A 14,271-nucleotide genomic window follows, 5' to 3' on the forward strand; every position below is an offset into this window, starting at 1 on the left:
CATTTGCTTTTGTTGAATTTCAGACAGTTCTTCTCTATCCATCTCTCCAACCTGTCACAGCCCTTCTGAAGGGCTGCACAGATCTCTGGGGTATCAGCTACTACTCCCATGTTTGTGTTGTCAATGAACTTCCTGAGGGCGCCTCTGTTCCTTGATCCAAGTCACTGACACACGAGTGAAACCCTGCTGGGCCCAGTACTGAAACTTGGGAGACATCATTAGTGGAAGGCCATCAACTAGACCCTGTGCCACTGATTATGACACTCTGGGATCTGACATTCAGTCAGTTCTCAATCCACCTCACTGGCTGCTCATCCAGTCCACACTTACAAGTTACCTATGAGGATATCATGAGAGACACTGTCAAAAACTTGGCTAAAGTCAAGGTAGATAACACTCAGTTCTCCCCTCATCCATCCACCTATGCAGCTGTCTTGATCACAGAAGGCATGGTCAAGCATGATTTATCTGTGCTACTACTGACCCCCTCCTTCTTGTCATCCTTGTCCATTGATATAACCTCCAGAATAACGTGCTCCATCACCTTTCCAAGGATTGAAGTGAGGGTCACTGGATAGTAGTTCCCTAGGTCCTCCTTTTTCCCCTTTTTGAAGACTGCAGTGACAGTGGCTTCCTTCCAGTCCACAGGTGTTGCAGCAGACCTTGCCTTTGACATAAAAATGAGCTGAGACACACACTCTTGTTTATCAGTGTGAAAAGGGTCCCAGTTTATTTTTCTCCACAATTCAGCCATCCTGACTCCAACTACTCACTGACCAGCAAACTCCCACTGCAGGTATTTCATTACAGACTCTGACTACAAGCTCCAGCAGCAGGCTCTAACTACAGACCCAGACTGACCTCACAGCAGATCCTTCACAGAAGAAATTATGTCTCCCATTTAGCTCTCCCTTCTGAATAGTTCCTTCAGCTCCTCCTTCTTCAGGATCTTCTCCTGATTAGCCAAGACATCCTTTTATCACACTCATCCTTATTGGATATAGCTGTGACTCATCAAGGGTGAGGTCACCCACAATCCCTTTTCCTACACTCAGGTACCTCCCCTGATTACCAGAACCTTTCAAAGATCATTGTAAGCTGCCCAGCTAAGGACTTCTCCCAGGTCTTTCTGCACTCATCCTGTCAGGGTCCATGGACTTGTGGAAGTCAAGTTTACCTAGGTTTTATATAAACTAATTCTTCTGCCTCAGGGGAAAGTTTTCCTACCAGTTTTCCTTTACCCTGGTCACATGGGTCAAAGATCCCTGACAGTTGATCTTCAGTGAAGACCAATACAAAGAAGGCATTGAGTAACCCTGCCTTCTCTGTGTCCTCTGTTACCAGGTTCCCCTCTCCATTTATTAATGAGCTCCCACTATTCTTCATTTTCTTTTTGTTATTAGTGTATTTGAAGAAGCTCTTCCTGTTGTCTGACATCGTTGGCCAAATTTAATTCCAAATGGGCCTTGACCTTCTTTGTCTCATTTCTACTTACTCTGATAACTTCTTTACCTTCATTACAAGTGTCCTGACCTTCCTTTCACGTTATGTGTATTTTCTGCTTACGCTTGAGTAGTGACATGAGTTCCTTGTTCATCCATATTGGTCTCCTTCCCCTTTGATTTCCTGTTCATCAGGATGCAAGATAAATCCTAAGGAACTTGTGTAACTAGAAGATATACTGGGATGCACACATTATGCAGCCATTACCTCACATGCATGAAGCTGCCTAAAGGCAACTAACTTCATATGAAGAGATGAATATATCAAAACTATAATGCCTAATCATAAAAATGCATTATATTTATTATACAACTATCTGAAAATAACCACCTAAAATTTATTAAATTATAGCTGTCCATATATTGTGCATGTAAATGTATGCATTGCATATAGCTAAAGAAGCTATTATATAAAATAATTATACAAACATCCCTAAAATCTCCATGAAAAATTTTGACAATTTCAAACTTATGTGCACCCCCTGCATCTCATGGTATATGCAAGTGGCATGGCAGCTGGGCCTTGCTGGCTACAAGGTTAGCACATGAACTTTGCCTAACCTTATCAGACAAGGGACTAACCTGTTTAGCAGAATGGAGTATCTTGACCACAGCCCGTCAATCACTGTGAAGTTGTAGACAAGACAAAGAGCTTCCCAGATGGGCAGACGGTGACTACAAGTGACAGTGACAGCCAGTTCTTTGGTTCTGGGTGACAGAGAAGTGGTCTGTGATGAACCAGGTATTCCCTGATGATCTTTACCCTTGTGGTTCCCAGTATGACTCCAGGAAAGTTATCAGGAGAAAGATCTGAGATTCCAAAAACACCCAAGACACACCACAGAGATTCTTGGCACAGTCCAAGGACAGTGCATTCCACACAGCTGAAATCACCTCACTGATTGAGTTTTGTTCTGAACCCTGACATCTCCTTAGGGAACAGGGAAACTGCATAATTCATAAAAATTGCATGTATCTGTCACTAATGTGTTTTGGGAACAAATCCGTTTAGTCTCCACACTATCAATTTAATCTAAAACCACAATGGTTCTATCTTGAGGCAATAGTGCCCTTTATTTTTTGTGGCATCTCAGAGAATTTGTTTAGTTGCATCAGCTTGACAGGTTTCACATCAAGAACAATGATCTAATCCTCTTCTTTAATCATCTGAAAGAGTAGCCAATTCCAGGACCCGGGTTTGCACTGATTGGGTTAATATGGTTTCTTGACTGTCACTGTTCCCTTGATCCTTTCTGGTCTTTGTGTTTATCCTGATTAGCCTCAATCAGATGCGGCTGTACAAAACCACATCCCTCATAGGAAAAAAGAGTAAAGACACAGGAAATCTTATTTGACTTTAAATGCTCTAAGTTTACTGTTAGCTACTACAATACAGAATTCTATCAGAGTCACAGAAGTTTTCTTCGACAGCTTTCAAAAACAGTTCTTGGTAAACAGTGCTGCCTTTCATAAAAAACATGTTATGGTTTATATATGAAAATATATAACATATGAAATATATCCAGAACAGTGGACAATTCCTCTTCCCTCCCACATATGGTTAAATATATTGCTCCCTCTCTCTTTGAAGAATGGTCCAACTCAAAATGAACTCAGTTCAATCCTCTAGTTATGGATTTTAATTATAGACCCATAGAATAGAATCATGGATTCATGGAATCATCAAATCTGCTTAGCTGGAAGGGGCCGATCAGGATCATCTAGTTCAACTCCTGGCTCTGCACAGGACAGCCCAAGAGTCACACCATGTGTCTGAGCGCATTGTCCAAATGTATCTTGAACCCAGACAGGCTGGTGATGTGACCACTCACCTGAGGAGCCTGTTCCAGTACTTAACCACCCTCTGGGTGAAAAATCTTTTCCTGGTATCCACCTAAATCTTTCCTGACCAGTTTCATATTGTTTCCTTGAGTCCTGTCACTGGTCATGAGAGTAAAGAGATCTGTACCTGCCTGTCTGCTTCTCCTCATGAGGATGTTGACCCCAATGAGGTCTCCCCTCAGTGTCTTCTCTTAGACAAGAGAATTAGATTGAACAATCCAACTGACTTCAGATGCCCCTCATAAAGCTTCCCTCCAGACCCTTCACCATCCTCTTGGCCCTCCTCTGGACACTCACTAATAGCTTAACATCTTTTTTAAATTGTGGTGTCCAAAACTGCACACAGCACATCAACATCTGATGGAGAGTCCTACACACCAAGAAGGAATTTCCTTATATTGAGGTACAGTAGTTTCTAACACCTTCTTTCTTTCATAGAATCACACCGACTCTTTCCTGTGATCTGTTTGGATTAATCAAGGATGATTGCTGCTACAAGCCTTTCCTGGTATGACTGATCATCACAAAATGTGTTAATCTTGGATCGCTGTGCTATCTTCCAGAATTAAATGCATTTCATGAAGAAAAACAGTTTCTTGTCTGCTTAAAATTTCAATTAATGATGGAAGGCATGGCAACCACAAATCATTTTACAGAGGCACATCTCCACAATGTGTTAAGGTGAGGTATTGCTCTAATATGAAGTAAATGTTTGTGTCACTTCACTGCAAATTGGCTCACTATATGGAATATTAGGTTTTGTGAGTAAAAGCTAATCCAGTTAAACACAGAGACCTAGCTAGAATCAGTTGAACAATGATGGACCATGAACCTTAGATCTAATACCCCTTAAACCATCAAAGAACAATGATTAGACCATTATCCCTGGTGTGAAACTCTCCAAGGGGTCAAGGAAAGAAAGCCTCCCTTTGAAACACCATCCAAATCAAATGGGATTACTGCCTAAACAGCTCTACAATTTTTTTATTAAATTCAGTGAGGAAATTCTGGTACTATACAAACCTTTAAAATGGAGTGTCTCAGATAAGGGCAAAAGGCAGGGGAAAGTATATATTAAAGTGGAACAGGGAAGAACAACGATGGGAAAGCATAAGGAAAACTGTTAAAAGGAATGGGTTGACTGCAAGTAGGGTCTGACCAAACAGGTCTAGTTTAGCAGACTCCTGTGTTTATTGATACACTCTGTCCTTCTTAATCATATTTCAGACTTGCTTTTTCTGTATGTCTGAGCAACTTGATCTGAGTGTATGTGTAGAAGAGCTAGTAAACTTCAAGTTGGACCATTCAGGAAGTAGTAAATGAATCACAGCAACATCTGGAGAGAGACACCCCCTCCTCCCCCAACAAAGAGTCCAACTGCCTCGGTAGAAACTGGGGACACATGAAAACGGAGAGGACCACAGCCTGGAGATCTACTACAGGGTAGGCACAAATGTGTCACCACCAGGAAACTCAATATGGTAAGAGGTAATGACTGCATAAGAGGTCCAAGGCCTTGGTCAGACTTGAAATTTATTCTAGTATTTGAGAGATCAGTGCAGGTATGGTTGTGAATCAGGAAAATGAGGCTGATTGATCCTGATCAGCCTAAAAATAAGCCAAACACTGCTCACTCCAATATATGCTTGTTACACATGTTTTTATCAGGAATGTGTCCTCAGCTTCATCACCAGCTGCACTGAGGACAGAAACATATGCATCCATTGTGCTGTGGTTGAATAACCTTCTGTGCCTAAAAGTCCATACAATTTGACTTTATCTTTTTACTGCAGTGAACTAGAAAAGAAAAATCCTCTGAATCCTGAAGTCTTCAAAATTCAGCTATCCATAATAAAATTTGTTTCTTGCCTGCTGTGAATTCCAGCTTGTGATTCAAGGAACCATAGGTGCAGAGACCATTTTAGATGGAGAAATCTTCACAGTGTCTCAGGGTAAGGTGTTTGCTTAACACGAAGAAAAAGCTTTTGTCACTTCACTGTAGACCTGAAGTGACAAGCAGATCAGATGATCCCTGTTGCATTACCATCTGCCCAGTACAGTCAAGGGTTATAAATGCCAAAGCTCATTCCAACCAAAGCTGGAAGGACTTATTAATCTAAGTAGAGATTCCATCAGTTTTGGGTTTTTGTAAAAGTAGGTTCTTAGTCAAAGAAAGATAAAATGTTAAAAGAAAGGCTACAGGAGAGAAGCAATGAAAATATATTATATAAAAACATAGGTTACTGAAATGTTTTTTCATGTTTCTAAATCACTTTAGTAAACCACTTGACACATGTGTTGTACATTAATTTTAAAATATTATTAAAAATATTAGAGTAAGTGTGATTAAATTTTGAATCAGTTTGATAAATAGAAAATATGTTATCACAGAGGCATTACCACCATTTCTGACTGACCAGCCTTGGCCAGTGGTGGGTCCATCTCAGACCATTGGCTCTGCCAGATATGGAGGAAGCTTCTAGTAACTTCTCACAGAAGCCACTCCTGTACCCCCCACCACAACCAAGACCTGGCCATGCAAACACAATACAATATCCTTATGTAAGCCCCTAAAACACTTTGTTGACAAGACTTAAAAAAGGGCTTAGAGTTTTTCCTGTGGTCTGATTTAAATGCATGGAAAAGGCACCAACAATATATTTTCAGGAAGTCAAAACAACAAAAACCTTTACTGGCAACTTCAGAAAATCAGAGAACTCTGACAGTTTAGTGCAGGATTCAATCAACATAAAACACTTCACAAAGCATTAACTTAGCCCATGTCTTGCTTTAAGAACCCTTTGGCTTTCCTGGGCCCTTCCCCCAGATGGACCTCTACTTATTTGGCCACTCTGGTAATGGATTGGGTCTCCAGAGGCAGGTGTGGGGCATCTTCTAGTATGCCAGGGATTGGTGGCCACTGCAGGGTTTTGATATAGGCCTGGGAGTGTGGGGTGTGCAGTTTGTAGTGTGCAGAGCAGGGCAGGGCAGGGCAGGGCAGGGCAGGGCAGGGCATCATCTCACCAGAACAAGGCCTGACCTGTCCCTTCCCCCATACTCACACCCAAAAGGTTTTGAGACAGCAATACTTCCAGTTTTTCAGACCATCTCATTTAGAGAACTTTAGTGTGATGTAGCAGATTAAAAATATATTTTTAAAGGAAATATGCTTATATGAATACTATAATTTTGTTATTTTTTATTTTTAGATACTTTAGAATGATCAATGACTTACAATGAATGAGTTAAACAATACTGTATTACTTTGCATTTCTTAGAAATAGACACAACAGTTGTCAAAGCCTAGATGACAGGAAGCAATTTGGTTGTCAGTCTGAATCTTCAGGTCAGTAAAGATGAACCAGCAAGAGAACTCAATTCTCTGAAAGGAACTCTGATTGGAGGAGCAGCCATAGAGACTAACTTTTAAAATTTGTTTATTTGTCTAGATTCCAGATGCATTAATGGATATACTTTTACACATAAACTCTTATCTTCATTTGTTCATATATTTATGCTGTCACTCTTCCTAAATATCTGTATTTACTGTGTAAATTATGCATTATACATACTCAAGTGAGGGTTTGCTTGTCTGCAATGCAAGTTTGTTTCTTCACTGAAGCAAAATCTCCAGGGAGATAGAAGTCCATAAAAAAGCAAGGATTCAGTTTAAATAGCTTCACTATAGGAAGTTTCAAATAACTCTGCTTTAAGTGGGTTAAAGTTCATAGAATCACAGAGGGGTTTGGGTTAGAAAGAATTTTGAAAGATTGTCTAGTTAAACCTGCCTGCCATGGCCCAGGATACCTTTCCCTGTTCAAAGTCCTTTCAACCTCACTGAACGTTTCCAGTGATGGGAAATCCACAAATTGTCTCGGCAATCTGTTCCAGTGTCTCACTCCTCACCATAGCAAAATTTCTTCCCTATGTCCAACCTAAATGTACCTTCTCTCAATTTAAAAGAATTTCCCCTTGACTTGTCACTTCAGACCGTGATAAAGTCTCTCTCTGTATTGCTTATAAGTCCCCTCTAAGTATTGAAAATGCATAATAAAGTGTCCCAGGAGCCATCTTCTCCAGGATGAACAACCCCAACTCACTCAGTCTCTATCCATAGGAGAAGTGTTCCAACTTCCAACACTGATCTTTTTCATGGTCCTCCTCTGGACTTCTAACAAGACTTATTCTAGCAAGCATTCAAAAATGTGTACTTATTCTACATATTGATTTTATGTTAATACATGTGTCATTATATTTCAGATTTGATAAGATACAATATGACAATATGCATGACTGCATACTGAGACATCACCACAGTCTGAAATCAGGAGTCAGTTGCTGTGTGTTCCCAAATCCAGGAAATACTAAAGAATTTGGTGGTAAAACGTGTGCCTTGATACCATCATCTGCCTATATGATTTCTTCCTTCTATTGTAGGAATTTGCACAACATATTTTAATTCAAAAACCAGGCTCCATTTCATCAAAGTTCCAGGTGTAAAATGTATGTTTCACACAGCTCTGCTCCTTAGCTCTACTATAAGAGACTGGGATTTGTAAATTGTTATTTACAGTGAAAAGAAACTGTAAAATAAATTATTTGTATGAAAGCTGTTTCTGAGAGAAATGTTCTAGTAAAATGGGCCCCTCTTTTCACATAAGCCTGACTCTTATAATATTCTAGGACTTGCAGATTTTTTTTTTTTCTTATTTATTCACCTACAGGGAATACAGAGACATATATGAGTCAGCAGTGCCCTGGCATCCAGGAGGGCCAGCTGTGTCCTGGGGTGCATCAGGCACAGCACCGCCAGCCAGACAAGGGAGGGGATTGTCCTTCTCTGCTCTGCTCTGCACTAGAGTGGCCTCACCACACTGGAGTGCTGTGGGAAGTTTTGGGTACCAGAACATAAGACAGTTATTAAACTATTAGAAAGTGTCCAAAGAACAGCAACAAAGATGGTGAGGGGCTTTGACAGGAAGATGTATGAGGAGTGGCTGAGGTCACTTCATCTGTTCAGCCTGGAGAACACTGCAGGAAGACCTCATTGCAGTCTCCAGCTTTCCTGAGGGGAAAAGGAGGGGCAGACACTGATCTCTTCACTCTCCTGATCAGTGACAGGATCCAAGGGAATGGCCTGAAGCTGTGTCAGATGTTTAGGCAGGATATTAGAAAAAGATTCTACACTCAGAGGGTGGCTGGGCACTGGAACAGGCTCCCCAGGGAAGTGGTCACAGCAACAGCCTAGCAGAGTTCAAGAAGCATTTGGAAAACGCTCTCAGGCACATAGTGTGACTCTGGAGGACTCTTGCTGTGCAGGGTCAGGAGTTGGACTCAATGATTCCAGGGGGTCCTTTCCAATTCAGCATATTTTGTGATTCCATGATTCTGTGATATTAATAAAGAAGAGCATTATGGAAAGGTCATTAAGAGTCAACAAGAAAAACTGTATTACTGAGTGAATCAAAAAATCCTAGAGATACATTTTGCTGAAGGTGGTAATATTTATATTTTACCAGAACTTTTTCTATGACCTTCGTGTTTGGTGGCAATTGAATAGAGGCTGACCTTTTCCCAAAAAGAGCTGTATATGGAAAAGTGCAATTATGCTTGAGTCACAAAATTAAGTCAATCATTGTAGGATTCTACAGGTTCAACTATAGCTCAATACCTAATTCTTTTCTAAAGGACAAGCGTGTTTTGATATATGGGATAAGGTATTGGTCACGACAAAATAACGTATGTTACTCCATTAAAAGGAAAACAAAGAACAAAGTAGTTTTTGACAATTCTCAGAAACTTTTGACATCCTAACCAACTTAAGCTTCAAATAAATTAAATTAAGGCATCTGCAATTTCATAATATGCATTTATATATTTTCAGAAAAAGAAAATAAGCATGCTTCTATTCGAAAGGGGGTTGTTAATTGATGTTGTCTTTTCATTGCAAATAGTGTACACTTTTGCTACCCTCCGTACACATCCAACGATACGGTGGCAGGTTTCTCTCAGGGGGACAGGCCAGCCTTGGATGGCTTGAGCTGGTTGGAAGCAGCTGGTTGAAATTACCATAATCATATGACTGCCATTAGTTCAGGGATTGCAATCAGCTGGCCAGGGATGATGTCCTGAAAGACCTCAGAGGTGCAGAGGAAAGCCCTCTGTGTCAAAGGAAAGGGAAAAGAGAACCCAAAGAGGAGCCTCAGGAAGATGCAGCTACATTTGCCATCCTGCTTCTGAGAACCACAAAGCATCAAGTTTTATCCTTCCCTTGTAATATGTAAATTCATCTGGGAAATCTAAAATTTTCAAGCTATGCTCCTGAAGAATGTTGGAAGGGCAACCACAGCACCAGAGTAGAAGAGAAAGATGGTAGGAAAATGTCATGATAGAACTATTTTAAATGTATTATGAATGAGAACTTTCTGTATTAATTTTTATACAGGCAACTGGCATTGTAACTGGACTAGTAATAGCAGTTGATTGTGGTTTTTATTGGACTGTGAAAAAATTATTTATATTAACAAGAAATCCTGGTTCCATAAAAGTCATGCACTTCTTTTTGCCCATAGCAAGATTTTGAATGGGTATTTTATACCCCATTAGTGGCTGGTGATGTCCTTGGTATTCAAGGCCAAGGACCTGTCAGAGCCTTAAAGAGATGATGACATTGTCCAGGCCTTGGACCAGAGGAAGGGCAAGTCCTGGGGCAAGAGTGGCCTCTCAGCTGTGGTCCAGCTGCCTCCACAGTCACAAGCAATAGGAATGGTAGGTATATGCGGATAAGCAGCATAGCCCCAAGGATGAGAACAGTTGACTGGTCTGGGCTATCCAGAGATGCGACAGAAGCAAGAGCCTGAACCATAAAGTGCATGGAAAAAAAAGCAGAGCGGGACTGTACTAAAGAAAAGTGGACACTGCCAATGTGAATTATGCAGCAAATGTGTGGCTTGTGGAGACAGAGGAAATGTTCTTTTTTTTTATCTCCAAAACTGCAGCTAGCAAAGAGATGTGGTAAAGTATGTCGTGGCAACAGGTGAGACAAGATTAGTCAAAGCCATCATCAGACCCATCTGAGCCTCAGTTAAGTATGGCACACTAAGAAGGCAAGGTAGGTGACTCTCGATCACAGGACAGTTTTACTCATTTACTGACCCGATTTGGCCAGTTCCCTTCTAACTTCAGATACCCTATGAATTTCAGTGCTTATAGAAAAGGTATTAAAAATGCCTCTTCTAAATATTTTTGAAGGAAATTTTTTTAATTTTTACCATCCTAATACGTGACCACAAATTTTAAAGAACACAAAGTTTAAAAAGAACAATACACATAGAGCTTGTGGAATGTGTATCATGTCTTCATGACCGCCACAAATTTTTAGAGGTGTCATAGAGACAAGAAGAAAGAATGGTCATGGATGTGCCATTACTATCCAATAGCCATTTTTCTTGTTAAGGATTACTAGTTGAATTGATAGAGCTTCCAGAGATTTTAGGCTGTAAAATAGCTCAGATGTTATTCAATGGCTTGCAAGAAAGACAATGAAAATATCCCTGGCCTTGTTAATCAGCTCTGATTTGAGGGCAATGTTTTCTGCAGAGAGAAAATATCGGTTTCTCTCTGCACATGGTTTTTCAAGCCACATTTTCTTTTTGTTGCTGTCTTTATTTTTCCTTTTCTCAGTATAAACACATCTAACAATGAAACAGCATACGGACTCCTGCAGCATTGTTCTGTATTTTGCAATTCCAGAATCTTCAAACCAAATTCAGTTGGAAGTCTTATTTCTTACTGTGTGTACATGTTTTTTGAAAAGCAATTGACTGTTTAGTTCCTGAGTCTCTACAGCATTGATTCTGATGGAAAGTGAACAATCAGCCCTTTTGGAGAGGTGTGGAACATAGTCCCAAGCTTCCATGGAATGGAAGCCTTGATCTGGGATTAAATCCACATGCATTTTTCAAGTGTTTGGATGTCATGGTGGTAAAAACCACTAAAATTCTAAAATAAAGTAACTACCAATGGCAAGTCATGCTAAAAGAATTTACATGAAAATATAAATATTTCTGACTCAGAAAAAAGAATTGAAATAATGCCCAAGTAACATTTGTTAAAGGTAAGCATCTTTATGAAAGTTTGTAGAGTAGAAAGCTGTTCAATAAAAGAAACACTAGTGACATTTTGTGGTCTATCTTATGTAGAACTGGCTTGCAAAAATGGTAATATGAACATAAAATACAACTAGAAAGCTACTTATAAGTAAAATTTTCAGTGAAAAAAAAGAGTACTAAACCAAGAAAAGACTGGAAAGAGCAAGAAAGTCCATATAAAGTTGTCTTTGTGTACTTTCATATATTTATGTCACAATTACTTTGGAAAGAAAATCTCACAAGCCAATCACACTCTTTTGCTTGTCTCCTTTTTATAGCCCTTCTTTTTTCTTCTTTTTGTTTTTTCCTTTTTATATACCTCCTTTGGAAAAGGAAAGATACAATTAATCCTTCCAGGAGTCTTCATGCTGGACAGACCTATGTCTCTCAGCCTGTCTTCATAGGAGAGATGTTCCAGTCCTCTGATCTTCTTAATGTCCCTTCTCTGGACTCACTCTAACAGGTCCATGCCTCTCTTGGGCTGAGGACTCCAGAGCTGGAGGTGCAGCACTCCACGTGGTGTCTCATGAAGGTAGAGGAGGAGAATCACATCTCTTGCCCTTCTGGCCATGCTGCTTTTGATGCCACCTAGGATGTGATTTGACTTCTGGGCTGTGAGTACACACTGTTGGCAGAAGTCCAGCCCTTCATCCACAAGAACCCCCAAGTCTTTCTCTGCTGCTCTCAATGAGTTCTTCTCCCAGTCTGTACTCATGTCTGAGATTCTCCAGACCAAATAAGATATGCTCTCTCTTCAGGTATCCTTCCCTCCACTTGAGATACCTATGCCATGTAAGTTTCTCTGAGATCTGAGGTTGAAAAAATGTTCACAGCATTTTTAAGTGAAATGTGTCACTGAATGGGGGTTTCATGTGTTTGAAACTTTCTGGATCAGGACCTAAAACCAAGAGAATATTTAAGGGTCTTTTCACTTGTCTATTGTGAGGTTTTCAATGACAGTCCTGCCACAGCATTAAGTCACAGAGAACCATAGAGACTAGACTCTGGAGTGGAATGTAACACCAAGCCACTGTTCATGTACTGTACATGTGTTTATATATGAAATGAAAGAGCCAGCCATTAAAAAAAAAAAAGGACAAAAAAGCACTAACAAGCAACCCCTTGACTTTTGAAATTAACTTCAAACTGTTAAACACACTAATAAAACACAGATATAAACAACAGTAAGTAAATAACCTCTAGCCCCAAGAATATGACTTTATTCCATCATGCCCTGTAGTACTGCACAACTAATGGAAATGCTGTTAGTCGGCTCAGAGTTCACTTCAATAAATGGTAGATCACCACTACTGATTCGTGTTTTCTATTAAAAGAATGTAATGTCTCTAATTCAGTTGCTAGCTAACAGGTGTCTCAACTTTTAGAATGTAACCTTGACAAAATATATCATCCCTAGAAGTAAATTTTCTTTCATCTGATATAATCAAACAGAAAAAAAATGGATGCAACTTTTTTTGTCCTGTCTGCTAGTTTTAAAGCAGGCTTTTCCCTGTTGTCTGTGAAAGCAATTTTATGTACAGGGTTATTTAAATGATGTATAAGACACTGTGCAAAAATTCTGTGTGTGAGAAATGCACTGCAATACTTTAAGTAATGCAACTTACGGCTTAGAGTTTCTGTTTCTCCTTAGGAAAGAAGGGATTTTATAGTTAAGTATTTCTCAATTATTTTATCTATGAGTCTCTCAAAAAGACATGTGAAAATTTTTTTATTCTTAAAAAATAATAATGATAGTAAATAAAATTATTTGTCAGAATGAAATTTTAAATACTTCATATCCTTAACCTGCCATCCTTATCCTTACTGAATAGAAACTTTTTCTCAAAGGAATGCAATTGGACTCAACCCTTCTACAGTCTGTTAAACTGGTTTGGACATGTTTCATCTAACTTTTAGTACTATAATGGAATATTTGAGATAAGAGTGTGGTTGTCATACTCTTACTATTGGGTAAATGGAAAGAATTCATTTTTACTTACCTGAATTATCCTCCACAATTTATCACTTTCCAGCATAAAATATAGTCACAATATAAGTACCTCATTTATGAGTCTAAAATTAGGTGGACAAATCCAGAAGAAAATAGTTTACTGCCTTCTGTAATTATTGAAGCAATATATGTATCTCTAATGTTTATTAGAAATTAAAGGGGGAAAAACAAAAAGAAGAAAAAAAGAGCATCTGAATGAACTTTTAGTGGATAAAATTCAATGGTAATCTGAAGGAGAAATTAAACATTAAATAGGGTGTTTGATAATAGCAAAGCATGTTCAATATATTACCTATAAAGAAAGTCATAATTACCTGCTTTAATTTTACACGTTAAATCCCAATAGTGAAATTACAAGGGAAAAAAGAGGCATAGAAATTAAATACAATTATTCTTCTATTTTTAGTTCTCTAGAGACAGATGTGTTGATTTTTCATGAAGGTGTAATCTACTAGATTACACTTTTCATAAGTTTATAAGGTGTATATTTATAAGGTATATAATATAAGGTATCTTTTTATATGTAGAACTGAAAAAAAATAAAAAAGTCGTTCCTTCATTCAAAAGATGTTGAAAAATGGTATGTGGTTGCTTTATTAGGTACATGCCTAAAGTAATCAAAAAAGAATGTAGAATGGAACATATTACATGGACATGTTATTCATTTTCATTTGAAAGCATTTAAGAATAATCAGACTGTTATTGCAATCAGAATGTTACAAATATCCATATTGTTATGATAGGAATTCTTAGAAGTGGTAAAGGG

At 39.0% G+C, this 14,271-nt stretch overlaps 1 long non-coding RNA gene across 1 annotated transcript; it reads left to right on the forward strand.

Annotated features, from left to right (window-relative positions):
* Positions 1-9,527: 9,527 nt before the first annotated feature.
* On the forward strand, positions 9,528-12,690 carry LOC148184841 (uncharacterized). Its single transcript, XR_015772004.1, has 3 exons — positions 9,528-9,716; positions 10,343-10,455; positions 11,958-12,690. It is a non-coding gene; the product is annotated as an uncharacterized LOC148184841 (long non-coding RNA).
* The last annotated feature ends 1,581 nt before the right edge of the window (positions 12,691-14,271 follow it).

The sequence above is a fragment of the Pseudopodoces humilis genome, chromosome 2 (assembly GCF_049639895.1).
Source record: "Pseudopodoces humilis isolate 2021_Gansu_Grassland_sample_001 chromosome 2, ASM4963989v1, whole genome shotgun sequence".
Taxonomy (NCBI): Eukaryota; Metazoa; Chordata; class Aves; order Passeriformes; family Paridae; genus Pseudopodoces; species Pseudopodoces humilis.